This window comes from Piliocolobus tephrosceles, chromosome 14 (assembly GCF_002776525.5).
Source record: "Piliocolobus tephrosceles isolate RC106 chromosome 14, ASM277652v3, whole genome shotgun sequence".
NCBI classification, from domain to species: domain Eukaryota; kingdom Metazoa; phylum Chordata; class Mammalia; order Primates; family Cercopithecidae; genus Piliocolobus; species Piliocolobus tephrosceles.
Genome location: NC_045447.1, coordinates 64,813,941 through 64,828,481, shown reverse-complemented (window position 1 = coordinate 64,828,481; position 14,541 = coordinate 64,813,941). Strand labels below are relative to the sequence as shown.

The 14,541-nt window shown below is 41.7% G+C and overlaps 1 pseudogene; it reads left to right on the top strand.

Moving 5' to 3' along the window:
- Positions 1-13,573: 13,573 nt before the first annotated feature.
- Positions 13,574-13,670, top strand: LOC111543451 (annotated as a pseudogene).
- Positions 13,671-14,541: the final 871 nt, after the last annotated feature.

The following is a 14,541-nucleotide window of genomic DNA, read 5'->3' as shown; positions in this document are numbered from 1 at the left end:
GAACACCCATTAGGTTTTTTCTGACCACTGCACAAACCAAATTAATTCACAGAGATTATGGCACTGCAGCAAACAAAGAGTTTGACTGACACAGGGCCAGCCACACCATGTGAGAGATGAAGTCATTTCTCAAATCAATCTCCCTGAGCATTTGGGGGCTAGGAGCATTTTCAAAGGTAGTTTAGGGGAAGAGGTGGGGTGGCTAGGGAATAGGGGGATGGGGGGAGGTGGGGAGGAGGTGGAGGAGGAGGAGGAGGGACACAATAACATGGATGAATCTCAAAAACATTACAATGAACAAACAAGTCAGACGTAAAAGACTGTAAGTGTATGATTCCATTTATATGAAGTTCTTCTACAACAGACAAATCAAATACATAACAAAGAAAATCAATGGTTGTATGGCACTGGGGATGGGGGTGAAGGGATTCATTGCAAAGGGGCATGAAGTAATCTTGGGGGTGATGGAAATGTTTTAAAGGGGGATTGTAATGATGGTTGCTCTGATGTAAACATTTACCAAAACTCACCAAACTGTCAATTTATAATGGGTGTATTTTATTGTATGGAAATTATACCTCAGTATATGGTAGTTGATGTTTCTTAAATCCCTTGGTATCACCTCTTCCTCCAACTTCTGCTCTATTTCTCTGCTCCTGTTACGGGTATACTCCCAGAAAGATTTGTCTACAACTGCTAACTCTATTTTTTCTCCTCTTATTCTTAGGAGTCGCAAGTCAGGCTTAGAACCACACCATGCACCAAAACCGTTCTTGTCAGAATCACTAATGACTTCACATTTCCTAACCCAATTATCAATTTTATACAGCTTCTCACTCCTTCTTCTTGATACACTTAGAGACACACCTAACTCTCTTTTTTGGTTCCCCTCCTACCTCACTGCCCGTTCCCTGTTAGTCTGCTTTATTGGTTACTTGTCATCTTCCTAACCTCTGCTTGGAGTTTCTCCATGCTTAGTAATCCTCTATTCTTTCTCTACATTCATTTGCTAGGTGATTCCATGCAGCCTCTGGCTTTAAATGTTACATCTAAACGAATGGCTCCCAAAGCTGTATCTTTATCTCAGACCTCTTCCTGAACTCTAGACTCACATACCAGCTGCCACATGATATTCCACTTGAATGTCTAAGAGGTATGTCAAACTCAAAACATCTACAGTATGCTGAATAATGGCCTGCACAGCTATCCAGGTCTTAATGTCTGGCTCTAGTAAATGTTACCTTCTGTGGCAAAAGAAACTTTGCAGATGTGATTAACTTAAGGTTCTTGAGATGGGAAAATTATCCTGAAGTAGCCAAATTGACCCTAATTATCATCTCAAGCCTTCTTATAAAAGGGAAAGGACTGCAGATGAAGGCAATGACATACTGACTAAAGTTCTCTAACATAAAAAGCTGACTTTGAAGATGGAGGAAAGGGCCACAAGCTAAAGAATGAATGCAAGGAATGCAGTTCCAAAACCTGGAAAAGGGAAGGAAACCGATTCTTCCTTAGAGTCTCTAGAGGGAGTGTGGCCCTGCTGACACCTTGATTTTGGCCCAGTAAAACTGTTCTCAGACTTCTGACCTCTAGAATTGTAAGGGAATACAGCTGTGTTGTTTTTTGTTGTTTGTTTGTTTTGTTTTGTTTTGTTTTGAGACAGAGTCTCGCTCTGTCGTCCAGGCTGGACTGCAGTGGTGCAATCTTGGCTCACTGCAAGCTCCACCTCCCGGGTTCATGCCATTCTCCTGCCTCAGCCTCCCGAGTAGCTGGGACTACAGGTGCCCACCACCACACCAGGCTAATTTTTTGTATTTTTTAGTAGAGACAGGGTTTCACCATGTTAGCCACGATGGTCTTGATCTCCTGACCTCGTGATCTGCCTGCCTCAGCCTCCCAAAGTGCTGGGATTACAGGCGTGAGCCACTGCACCCAGCCAGCTGTGTTAAGTCACTAAGTTTGTGGTAATGTGCTATAGGAGCAGTAGGAAACTGATACCACGTCCTGAAGTGAACTCTAATCTCTTGCCTCCAAATCCCCGTACCATTCTCATTCTCAGTAGATGGCTCAGGCCAAAAAACTTCTAGATACACATTCTATAAGGAAAGGGACTTTGTTTTATGCACTGCTGTATCTCTAAGCATAAAATAATGCCAAAGTAGGAATTCAACAATCATTTGCCAAACAAATAAATGACTGCAGAAAACAGAAGATCACTATAAAACTATCCTTAATATCTATATTTGCATCCATGAAACAGTAATGAAATAATTAGTATTAAAACTTAATACAAAGAGGTCTTTGAAATTAGTATCTTTGCTAAAGTTTTTTTAAAATGCAACATATGGGTTGGAAAAGTAGAATGAAAGAGCTAAAGATAGTACTATAGAAGACTAAAAAATTAGGATTGACTCCTAATTCAGACAAGACTGGACCAAACCAGACAAGACCAGACCAAACTGGAGAAGACTGGTCAGGACAGGCCCACACCAGACAAGACTGGGCCGGACCAGACAAGACTGGACCAAACCAAACAAGACCAGATAAGACTGGTCAGGACCAGACAGAACTGGACAGGACAAAACCAGACCAAACTGGACAAGACTGGGCCAAACCGGATAAGACTGGTCAGGTCCAGACCAAAACAGACAAGACCGGACCAGACCAGGCCGAACTGGATAAGACCGGTCAGGACTAGACCGAACCAGACCAGACCAGACCAAACTGGATAAGACCAGACAGGATTGGACAAGACCAGACCAAACTGGACAAGACCAGGCCAAACTAATTATCCAGATACAGTGGCATGCACCTGCAGTCCCAGCTACTCAGCAGGCTGAGGCGGGAGGATCACTTAAGCCCAGGAGTTTGAGGCTGCAGTGAGCTATGATCACGCCACTGCACTCCAGCCTGGGCAACAGAGGAAGATCCCATCTCAAAAAAAAAAATCTAACTGAAAATTGTTCCGATCTAATCTCAAACATATCTGAAAATTACTCTCATTTGAAAAGATCTTGCTGTGTTAGAGACTTCTTAATGCTAAGGCTATGTAGTTTATTGATATACAGCAAAATCTTTATAAACATATTTTCATTGTTTATAAGGCTGCCAGGCTTGAGGGTCGCCTATAGTCAATAAATAACCTTTGACCAAAACAAATATAACCCCTTTGTTTCAAAACAATTCACAAATACTTTTTTAAAAACTCAAATTACATTGAAAGAGTTGTTTGTGTAACCCAGAGATAGTGGGGACTAAATAATTCAATGGCAAACCCAGCCTCTGAGCTTACACCAAATCCCCAGAAAAACCGAGCTAGGAAGAAAATAGGTGGTAAACTATTAAACACAAATGGAGGTACTTCTAAATAAAATGGGAGACTTCTAGGAAGTTCCCAAGTTGTGTTTTTTTTTAATCTAAAATCTGGGAGGTTTCTAAAACTTTTCCTTTCACAGTTGCACGAAAAGCATTTTGCAATAGGTGTAATCAGAGCCTGTCCACCATGAAGAAGAGTCCCAGGCAACTTCAACATTGCTGTGGCCCTGAAATAGCATTTCAGTCATTTCTGGCCAGTAGCCTGTGAAGCGATATTGATGGGTAACACCAAAGCAACCTAGTGAAGCCTGTGCCTCAGGAGGGGCTGCTTTGTGGATGTGCACATGCATGTCTTCACACACACATGAATTGCTCAACCATATCTGGCTAGTTACCATGGAATGAGGTGGCTATTATGTAGTTGGTTTCAGAGCATGGGTTCAACTCTTTAGTGAGAGCATGGAATTATGGTTCAAGTCACATGCCCTAGCACTTAGTCAACCTGGAGTCAAATCCAACCCAGCCACGTACTTGACCTTTCTGTGCTTCTGTTTCCGTCTCTATAAAATGAGAATGATGATATCTCTTTTACAGAGTTTTGTGAAGATCAAATGAGTGAATAAACATACAACACGTAGAACAATGCCTGCTACAGAAGAAGTGCTATATTAAGGACTGACTACTATTCTTGGGATCTGCATTTGTCATCATAAAGTCTAAGTTAAAGAACCCACAGAAGGATTCTCAATAAAAGGGAACTGAATCTGGTGGATGCAAAGCAACTTTGAGGCCAAGACAGCTGTGTCTGGGTTAGGGTGCCCAGGTAAACTGCAGCTCTAGGCTCAAATCCCAACTCCTCCATCTTTGCACTGGGAGCAATTCTTAACATTGTTGAGAATAGAAATTACTTCAGTTACACTCAACCTGAAAAATCATGAGGGTTAAGTGAATACCAAAAATATTTCACTTAGTAGCTGACACGTAGCATGTGCTTCCTGAACAGCATTTTACTTTTCATACCTTTAAAGTGGCAACCTACTGTTCAGTAAGCTCCATTGAGACTGAATCAGACCATGGGCCTTGTTACCTGCTGTTATCAGTAGTGCAGTAAATAAATGATTGCAGTGAGTATGTGCTCAGTTAATAGTGGTTGTATGAATGCATGAATATACCTATTAACTAATTATTGATTAATAAATAAGTGACTGTACTTGCAAAGGATATATTTCTGTGAAGGCATACCATTTCTTACAAACTGATGTTCAAATAGAACATTTAACTGAATTGATCTGCCCTAAGCAATAGGTATGGATGAAATTTAATTGAAGTGGTGTTGGGGGTAACTAAAATAACTATAATAGTCTCAGGATGCGGGATATTGTGAAAAAATTAGAATTAACCTAAAAAGTGTACAATAAGTGAGATTTAAGACAAAATACTCTCTAATAAACACTCTAATAAAATACGACATTTCCATTAGAACGGATGGCAAAATTAAGAATAGGGAGAGATTACAGTGATGAAAAATATTATTTTGTTATGTAAATTAGAAACTATGTTTCTAGTCCTGAAGATGTCTGGCCTTGGAGATAGGTGAGTCCAACAGGAATTATTCATTTTCAGGTAAGACACCAATACTTTAGGGAATACAGTCTTCTATATAGAAGGTACAAATGAGAGAATATTAGAAAACCATCCTGAGAGAGGGTAAACAAGAGGATATTAGGCATTTGTTACTCCTGGGATGATACAAAGCTCATATGATAAATGCCACCTGAAGAGCACAAGAATGCAAAAGGCGTACACAGAACTGAGGATTCATGGAATGGCCCCAGAACGGACCTTGTCCCATTGCAACGAGCACTGAAATAAGACCAGAAGAGGAGTTTGGAAATGTTTTGAGTCACCAAATCATCATTAAAAGAAATGCCTGGTTCCCCATAGAGATTTCTTTGAAGAGCATGATGTCTATTTAGAAGTAGATATTTCTATTTGCTTGCTAAAATTCAGTCTCATTTTTTAAATATTATACTTGATGATGATTTAAGGGAAAAGTAATATTTATTAAGGGTTGCATGATCCAAGGAAAATTTCCCACAACAAGTAAAATGTACACTGGTGACCCAAAGTTCTGGAAGGACACAAGAAAAGGAGTGCACTAATTTCTCAAGTAAGATGCCTTAGGAAGTGGCAACAAATAATTAAGATGTGAACTCGGGGCCGGGCGCGGTGGCTCACACCTGTAATCCCAGCACTTTGGGAGGCTGAGGCGGGCAGATCACCTGAGGTCAGGACTTCTAGACCAGCCTGGCCAACATGGAGAAACCCCGTCTCTACTAAAAATACAAAATTAGCCGGGCGTGGTGGCAGATGCCTGTAATCCTAGCTACTCAGGAGGCTGAAGCAGGAGAATCACTTGAACCTGGGAGGCAGAGGTTGCAGGTAGCCAATGTCGCACCATTGCACTCCAGCCTGGGCAACAAGAGCAAAACTCCGACTCAAAAGAAAAAAAAAAAGATGTCAACTCAGAGAAAGTGTGAGCTCAAGTACAGTAATGCCTGTGTCATCATTCCAGAAAATGTATTCCAGAAACGTTCGTGTGCCAAATGTACACACGTTATGTGCCAACTTCTCCATGTCAGAATACAGCCGATTCTCAAATATTTTTGTTGGAGAGCCAGAATTCTGAATAATATACCTAATTTTTCAAATATCTTTGTTTTCAATTAGCAGTCTAGCTTTGTGTTTTTTGTTTTTTGGGTTTGTTTGTTTTTTAAATTCTCTCCTTCCCACTACCGTTAATGATAAAAACCACATACAAGGCTGGGCACGACAGCTCAAGCCTGTAATCACGGCACTTTGGGAGACCAAGGTAGGTGGATCACTTGAGGCCAGGAGTTTGAGACCAGCCTGGGCAACATGGTGAAACCCTGTCTCTACTAAAAATACAAAAATTAGCCGGGTGTGGTGGCACATGCCTATAATCCCAGGTACTCAGGAGACTGAGGTGGGAGGATGGTTGAGCCTGGGAGGCAGAGGTTCCAGTGAGCTGAGATCATGCCACTACACTCTAGCCTGGGCAACAGAGTGAGACCCTGTCTCAAAACAACAACAACAATAACAAACTCCATACAGAAAGTTTACATTATCATCTTGTAAAAAGAAAAAACCACATACTTAAATTTTTTTTTTAATCTTGATTTCTCCCAATTCTTTGAGGGGAAAAATACAAAGAGGAGCATTGCTTTGATACCTTCCCATCTTCTACACACATGGTGACTGGGAAACGGAGTCACTGAATTAACAACTCAGACTGCTTTCCCTCACAAAACAGAATAATAGTAGGAACGTTTCTGCGACTCCAAGAAAGCAAATGTTTCTAATTAGTGAATAAGCTCAGCAGCGGTAGCTGCTGTGGGTATCAGCGCCTCTCACTAGGGGCTCTATTCTGTTGACAAGCAAAGCAACAAAATCGCCTGAATTCTGTTTGTGAAGGTTGCCACCTACTGAAGAACATGCAGTACTACAGCTGGCTTTACGGGGAAAGAATGCTGGGGGAGTAAGGAAAAAGCAGTTGGTAATCCTGGGACAGGGAGAGTTTCCACGCCAAAGGAAGTCAGAAAGGGGTTATGCACCGACCTGGCAGGGCACAGCTATGGGTACGGGAAGGGTGAGTCTGGAAGGCTTTGTGTAGAGCAGGTACTTCACTGTGCCTACAGGAGTCTTAGGGTTTGGCAAGAGTGAGGGTTGTATGCAGAGTGGAAGCATTCGGGGCTCAGACATAGCAGAGAGAAAAGCCACCATAATGACAGGGTCCAGAGAGCAATGTCACTGGCTGTAGAAGATCGCCCGCACTGGAACGTATGGGAAATGCGATTAGATACTGAGGGCCTTCGATTGATGAATTAGGACTTAATCTATTAAGGCCTTGGTAAACGACCCTCAATTCAGAACCAATGGAATAGGGAAACAGTTTCATTAGAAATTACTGCATGGATTGCATACCTCTTGACTCTTTGGAAATTGTCTCAAAGGAAACTTCAGAGTAAAGATTGGGATGAGAACTTTACAGGAAACCTGCACCCTGGGCAACCACCCTCCACCCAGCACTCAGAGCTACAGCAGCCATGGCTACCCCAAGATCTGTCAGTGTTGGAGCCCCAACCCTGCCCCCAAGACACCAAAGCCTACCGAGTACCTCAGTACTTCATTGCTTAACAAGTAGAACATCAACTATGATACTAAGCAGCACTGATTAATGATAAAGATGACCCTTGGTTGGTAAATTGCATCTGGACTAGGATAGACTGTAAATGAACTCTAAATACCTGATCAGACAACAAAGCTGTGGGTTTCCCTAACCACCAAGCTGTCCCTGTTCATTCCTGGGCAGAGGCTGAACTAACTTTCAGAGGAAGTTGTTTATAGTTTAAAACAAAGATAACAGGCTTTTCCCAGGGAAACATCTCCTTCTTGCCTGGGGACTAGACTGCCTTTGCAAGACTAACAAATTAGCCACAAGATCAGAAATTACGGTTTAGGAGTCATGCAGCTGGAGGCTACAAGATTCTGACCCTCCCTAAACTGCTCCTACGATCAGTGCTTGAGAGATTTTGCAGACCCTGCACTGGTCCCCACCCGGAAACTGACTCAGCACAAGAAGACAGCTTGACCCCCTATGATTTCACCTCTGACCTGACCAGTCAGCACTCCCAGCACACTGGCTTGTCCCCACCCACCAAGTTGTCCTTAAAATCTCTGATCCCCAAATACCTGATTTGAGTAAGAATAAAGAGACTGATTTGAGTAATAATAAAAGTCCAGTCTCCCGCACTGCCGTCTCTGTGTGAATTACTCTTTCTCTATTGCAATTCCCCTGTCTTGACAAATCAGCTCTGTCTAGGCAGCTGACAAGGTGAACCCACTGAGCGGTTACACTATTAAGTTGTTAAAAGAAGTGTTTAGCCACTGTGAAGTTTGAGGCCTCCAAGCCATGGCAGTTGCCTGCCTAATGTGTTTTGCCTCTCCTTGTACCACATCTGCACTGGCACAAGAACTCACACTGAAAAGGAATGCCTGACGCTGCCCTGTAGATGCACTGTGGTTCCTGTCTGACACCTTCCACAGCAGCCTGGGCCAAATGCATCCTCTGATAGTCTTGAGTCTCAGTGTTTAATTGATTCTAACAAGTCCCCCTTATAGGCATTGCAGATACATAAACACACATTTATCTATCTTTACAAAAAGTGAATCATCCCATAAAGTCTGATTTGGAGTCACTTTTACCACTTAAAATATCATGGCCATCTTTCTGCTGTTAAATATCCTATATTATTTATAATAATTGCATAATATCTATTATGAATATATAATTTACTAAACCTGAACATAAAGGCTCTTTTTCCTTTTTTTTTTTTAATTTCAAACCACACTTTAAGAAATATGGGCTGGGTGTGGTGGCTCATGCCCATAATTCCAGCACTTTGGGAGGCCAAGGTGGGAGGAGAGCTCGAGCTCAGGAGTTTGAAACCAACCTGGGTGACATAGCAAGATGCCATCTATAAAAAAGAAAGAAATACAACTGAGCTCAGTGGCTCATGCCTATCATTCCAGCACTTTGGGAGGCCGAGGCAAGAGGATCGATCACTTGAGTTTGAGACCAGCCTGGGCAAGACAGCAAGATCCTGTCTGTACACAAAATTTAAAAATTAGCTGGGCATGGTGGCATACGCCTGTAGTCCAAGCTACTCAGGAAGCTGAGGCTGGAGGATCGCTTGAGCCCAGGAATTCGAGATGGTACAAACACCCATCAGTTTCTTCCTGATTGCTGCACAAACCAAATCAATTCACAGAGACTATGGCACTGCAGTAAAGAAAGAGTTTGACTGACTCGGGGCCAGTCACACCATGTGGGAGATAGAGTCATTATTCAGATCAATCTCCCTGAGCATTTGGGGGCTAGGAGCATTTTCAAAGGTAGTTTGGGGGAAGAGGTGGGGTGGCTAGGCAATGGGTATCTGCTGTTGATCGGTTGGGGGTGCAGTCCTAGCGATATGGGAAGTTGTCCTCCTGCATGCTGAGTTGCTTCTGGGTGGGGCCACAGGAGTGGCTGGCAGGTCCAGGTTAAGCCATCAGTGTCAGACATGCAAAAATCCTGAAAAGGTATCTCCAAAGGCCAACCTGAGGTTCTACAATAGTGATGTTATCTGCAGGAGTAGTTGGGGAAGTTGCTGTCTTGTGACCTCCAGAATAATAGCTGGTAATTGTTTATGTCTACCCTTAGCAGAATTCAGGGTCCTCTACCCTCCTAGCCTGGTGGTCTCTCATTAGCTTCACAAAGGCAGTTAAGTTTGGGGGAAGGGCTATTATCATTTAAATTATAAACTAAAAGTCTGCTAAAGTTAGCCTGGCCAAAGCACAGGAATAACTAAAGGCAGCTTGAAGGCCAAAGGCAAGATGGGAATTGGTTAAATCAGATCTCCTTCAGTGCCATAATTTTCTCACCATTACTATCTTTGTGAAGGTGGTTTAGGCACCAGTGATCTATGATAGCACCACTGCACTCCAGCCTGGGTGACACAGCGAGACTTTAAGAGAAAAAAAAAACCAGAAAGAAAAGAAAAAATATGTGTAAGATGTCAAATAATTTAATATATCTATGATTATTTCAAGGATATGTTCACAGAAATGAAAAAGTCATATATATTCTGCTTAGATTCACACTAATTTTGAAATTTCTATGAAAACCTTCTGTGACTATTTCTTGGAGATGAGCTATTTTTAGCTCTTCAGTTCACTAGGTGGAGACCTTATCCGTATCTATTTTTCAATGATCTAGTATTTATAATGTAAAATACATAGTAATTATAATTTTTCAGAAATTTTCCATAAAATAAATCCACTTGATCATGGTAAGCATACTGCTTTATAAATCTAACAGTCATGGTTCTTTGGTTAAAGCATAAAATGAATTTATAGCCTATACATTTCTTTCTTCTTGCCAGTGAAATGGAGACAAGAAGTTTCCTCAGTTGCCGAAGCATGTTTATAAACCTCTTCTAAAATTAGAAGTAATTTATGAGTAAATGTTCTGTGTAATACAGCTGTGTATCCATCTGGCCCTGGTGCTTTATTACCTGATATGTCTTGTAGGGCACTTTTTAAACATTTCTTTTCATCCACAGAACATATTTAATTTCCCTTTGCGTCTGGCCTCAATAATTCCAAAACTCTACTTCATCCTCATAGCAAATACACAAAATAAATCCCATAATCCTACATGTTATTTTCCAGGGGTTATACTTGTAAGGCTCATAAATCAATAAGAAGCTTCAAAAAGGAATTTTCTTAAAGTCTATTTAGAATTTGCTTATCTTGTCCATGAGCGAAACTTTAAATAATATTGGAAATCAGCTTTCATCTCATCAGTGCATGTCCTTTTAGAATCACAGACCTACCTACAAAGAAGTTGCCAACGTCCTACAGAATTTCTTTTCAAAGAAGAGACCATTTCTAGGGAGTTACTCATAATATCTCAAAGAGCAATCTGGATCGGTCAATTAAACAGGCATTTGGTAGGCCTTCTCTGACTTTAGACCTGATAGTAATCAGGAAATAATGGTTGCCTTTGTTGGATCCCAACAAAACTAATATGGAGGGCTATCTCCTGAGAAGACTGGGAATCCTGAGCCAGAGCTACCAAGGTGTATGCTGTGGTTAATCATTAGAGTGGAGCCAGGTGAGTGCCTTTTGTCCAGGGTGAGTATCTGGAGAGAGACTGAGGGCCCTCACTCCCATACTCCACTGCATCTGAGACTTCAGGGCACAACCAAGACAGAGGCAATGGGAGGGGATTATTTTTAATGTCCTTTGTATTAGTAAGTCCAAATGAGAGGAACCCCATACCCACTGTGAACGTAAAAAGGCAGGATGCTTGTGAAATGGCATAACCTGGATACTGAACTCAGGCAAACCCTGAGAAAATTGCACTGGTGTCCTTGGAGAGGTGCTGGGTCCAAGTGAGAGTGAAGGAAAAGTCTGTGACCTGCTCAAGTCACTCCATTGTCACATCTCCAACAATAAAACCAAATCACCAATTGGCATTGATGCCAAAGATCATAGTGATGATCATAATGATCTCCCTTTAAAAGCAGATGAGTTCCCCAAGTTTAGGAAAGAGGAGGGTGTGGTGGGGTGCTTCCCATAGCTCTGGGGTACAAAGCCCCACTTTCTACAGTGAACCTTGACCGCAAGATTGAAAACCAACTACTTGAGGTTTGTTTTTAGTCTTCTTAGGAGACATGGAAAAGAAGTTTGAAGGGTCTAAATAATCTATGATGTTCTCTTCAACTCAAAGCATTTAACTAAGTACCTAATAGTGCCTGCTATTACTTACTTAAGGATTACCTGATTCTAGAAACAGTGCTAAGCATACCACAGGTAACACACTCACTTACTAAATAGCGGAAGTAACAGAGTATAAGAATTAAGTAGCAAAAGACTGTAGGATTTGCATCTATATTTCCTTTTCAACAAGAACTATGTCTTGTATGTCTTCGCATCCTTGGGCGAGCACTGGGCACACAATGGGTGCTCCACAATATTAAACAATCTAAAGCTATAACTATCTCAAGCAGTGAGAAATTTTCCAAAGAGAAGAAAGCCTTTCAACTTTTTCAGTAAGTTAGCATTTATTTTTGGTAATGTAATTATACCCCCCAAAAGTTATATCCCCTGTATATTATTCTGTTTGCTTTACGTATGACATTTCAGAATACAAAAACCCAAGCCTGGGCCTGTTCTAGAAGAGGTTTACCTCCTTGGTGAGAGTGGATTTACAAAACTCTCCCAGAGCAGAGTTCCCAAAGTAATCCACAGAGCATCAGTTCTGCAGGCCACTAGGTCATGTGCATAATCAGCAACGGCATTAAAGTGGATCTGTGGTCAAATCAAAGTAGGGGATGCTGGACTAAGAAAGGGTAAACCAGTTTCTTTGCAGGAACACATATTAGAACCCTGACTGCACTACATACCTTGCAAACCTCCTTCAACGAGCATATGGGCTGTGGCATTTCTCAAGTCCACTTTTGCATGGAACTGCTTCTTCATAATATGTCTTCAGAAGCAACCGTTTACTGAACCCTCCTGCCTACCCATGTCTTCAGTGGTTTTCTTTTGGTTCTGCTTTTCCTCCTTGCCATCAGTTTTTAGTAGGTGAGACTCTTCTTCCGTTTGTGGTCTAGAACATTAGGAGAAGAGGCAAGAAACCAGGTTCCAGAATCATAACTTCTAGATCACCAGTTGCTCCTGGTGGAGCTAAGAAATGCCTTCAAAGCTACTTGGAACTATGGGTAAAGGTGAAAGGATAATTAAGGCAAAGAAAAAAGAAGGCAAGGGGATACAAGAGAAGAGGAAGGCAGAGAAAAAAAAAAAAAGACAACACAAGAAGAAATACGTGGTCAGAAGGGATGCAAAACCACAATTAACACTCCACCTTCCATTTTAACATGAAAACTTCAGAGATGAGTCAAATTCCAACCATCAAGGAGGTAGTATTCCTGCAGGAGCAGCGGACCGGTGATCTGAAGAGCAGCCTTTTTCTGGGTCCTCAGCCTCCTACCCTCGTTAGCCAAGGGAAGTTATCCAAGCACACAGCAAATCTTTGCCATCACTCTGATGTATTCTTAATGTTTCTCACCATTAGGGTTTCTGCTATTTTGAATGCATAATATACTGTCTACTAAAATTCTTTGATCTTAACAAAAACAAAAGCACACAAATGTTGAGTGGTGGGCAGAGACCATCTCTATTTGGCTTAGAATCACAGATTCACAGATGTTTAGAGACTTAGAGACTTTAGAGGCAAAGCTGTTTTGGTGACTGTCTTGCAAGTAGCCCACGGAGATGTGTGTTTCTGTAAACCTTGCTTTATCAGAAGTTCATTAAAGGTAAACCACCCAAGTCACCTGTTCACTGTGGCTTCCTGTCAGGAGGGACCATTTAGATAACTTCTTGGAGCCTGTCAACTCTTCCTGCACTAACAGTATCAGATGCAAGCTGGGGAATTTGGAATGCTATCTGCAATAGTGACATCTGGTGGCTTCTACGTTCTGCTGCACCTCCTTAAGGCAGGAAAGCAAGCCTGGTATTTGTGAAAACGTAAAAGAATTACATGAGTTCTGGAAAACGACCTCAGAAATGGTATCATTTAACAATCACCACTTGAATGCTTATGTTGCTCACTATATTAAAAATTATGGTGTTGTTTCAGCAGCACACATAACAAAATTTTGAAAACTACAGAGATTAGCATGTGCAAGGATGACATACAAATGTGTTAAATGTTTCATATTTTAAAATTTATATTTGTACATTTTTTTGAGACAGGGTCTCACTTCTGTCGCCCAGGTTGGAGTGTAGTGGTGCCATCATGGCTCACTGCAGCCTCTACTTCCTGTGTTCAAGCGATTCTCGTGCCTCAGCCTCCCGAGTAACTGGGACTACAGGTGTGCGCCACCACGCCTGGCTAATTTTTGTATTTTTTGGTAGGCACAGGGTCCCACTATGTTGCCCAGGCTGGTCTCAAACTCCTGGGCTCAAGCGATCCTCCTGCCTTGGCCTCCCAAAGTGCTGGGATTACGGGTATGAACCACCACACCTGGCTTATGTAATTATTTTTAGAAAAGATAAAAAGAAAAAATTATGATGAAAGAACTATTATGATATGAATCCTTGTTTCTAAAGGAGAAGCAGTTAGAGAAATATTGAATTATTTGGATTGCAAAGGGTCTTGCATGTCTCTGAGTGGGGTTTTGAGTTGGTTTTCCATGTCTGCTCTATGGTGTCCCTCATCCACACACCTGATAAACGGGTGATGAGCCAGGTAACCCCACCCTGTATCCCCTGCACCATGATTTTAAAAATGAAATGAACAATAAACATTCTCTTTTAAGAATTCTGAAATTGGGAGAATCAAAGATATTGTCATTTATCCAGGGAATTGAAGGTGGAAGTATCCCATGAGGTAGTGGAGTAACAAAAATGGACCCTGTACAAGATAAAGTTTTGAAGAAGCAAGAATCTATGAAGACACAAAGCTGACCAGACAAGAGAAGAATGGAATAAATGTGCAAAGACAGGCCACGAAGCATGAAGGAAAAATAGGGAAATCAATGGAGAGGGCGACAGACAGTGAGGCAGTGGGGCTTGATCCTGGGGCTACCTTGG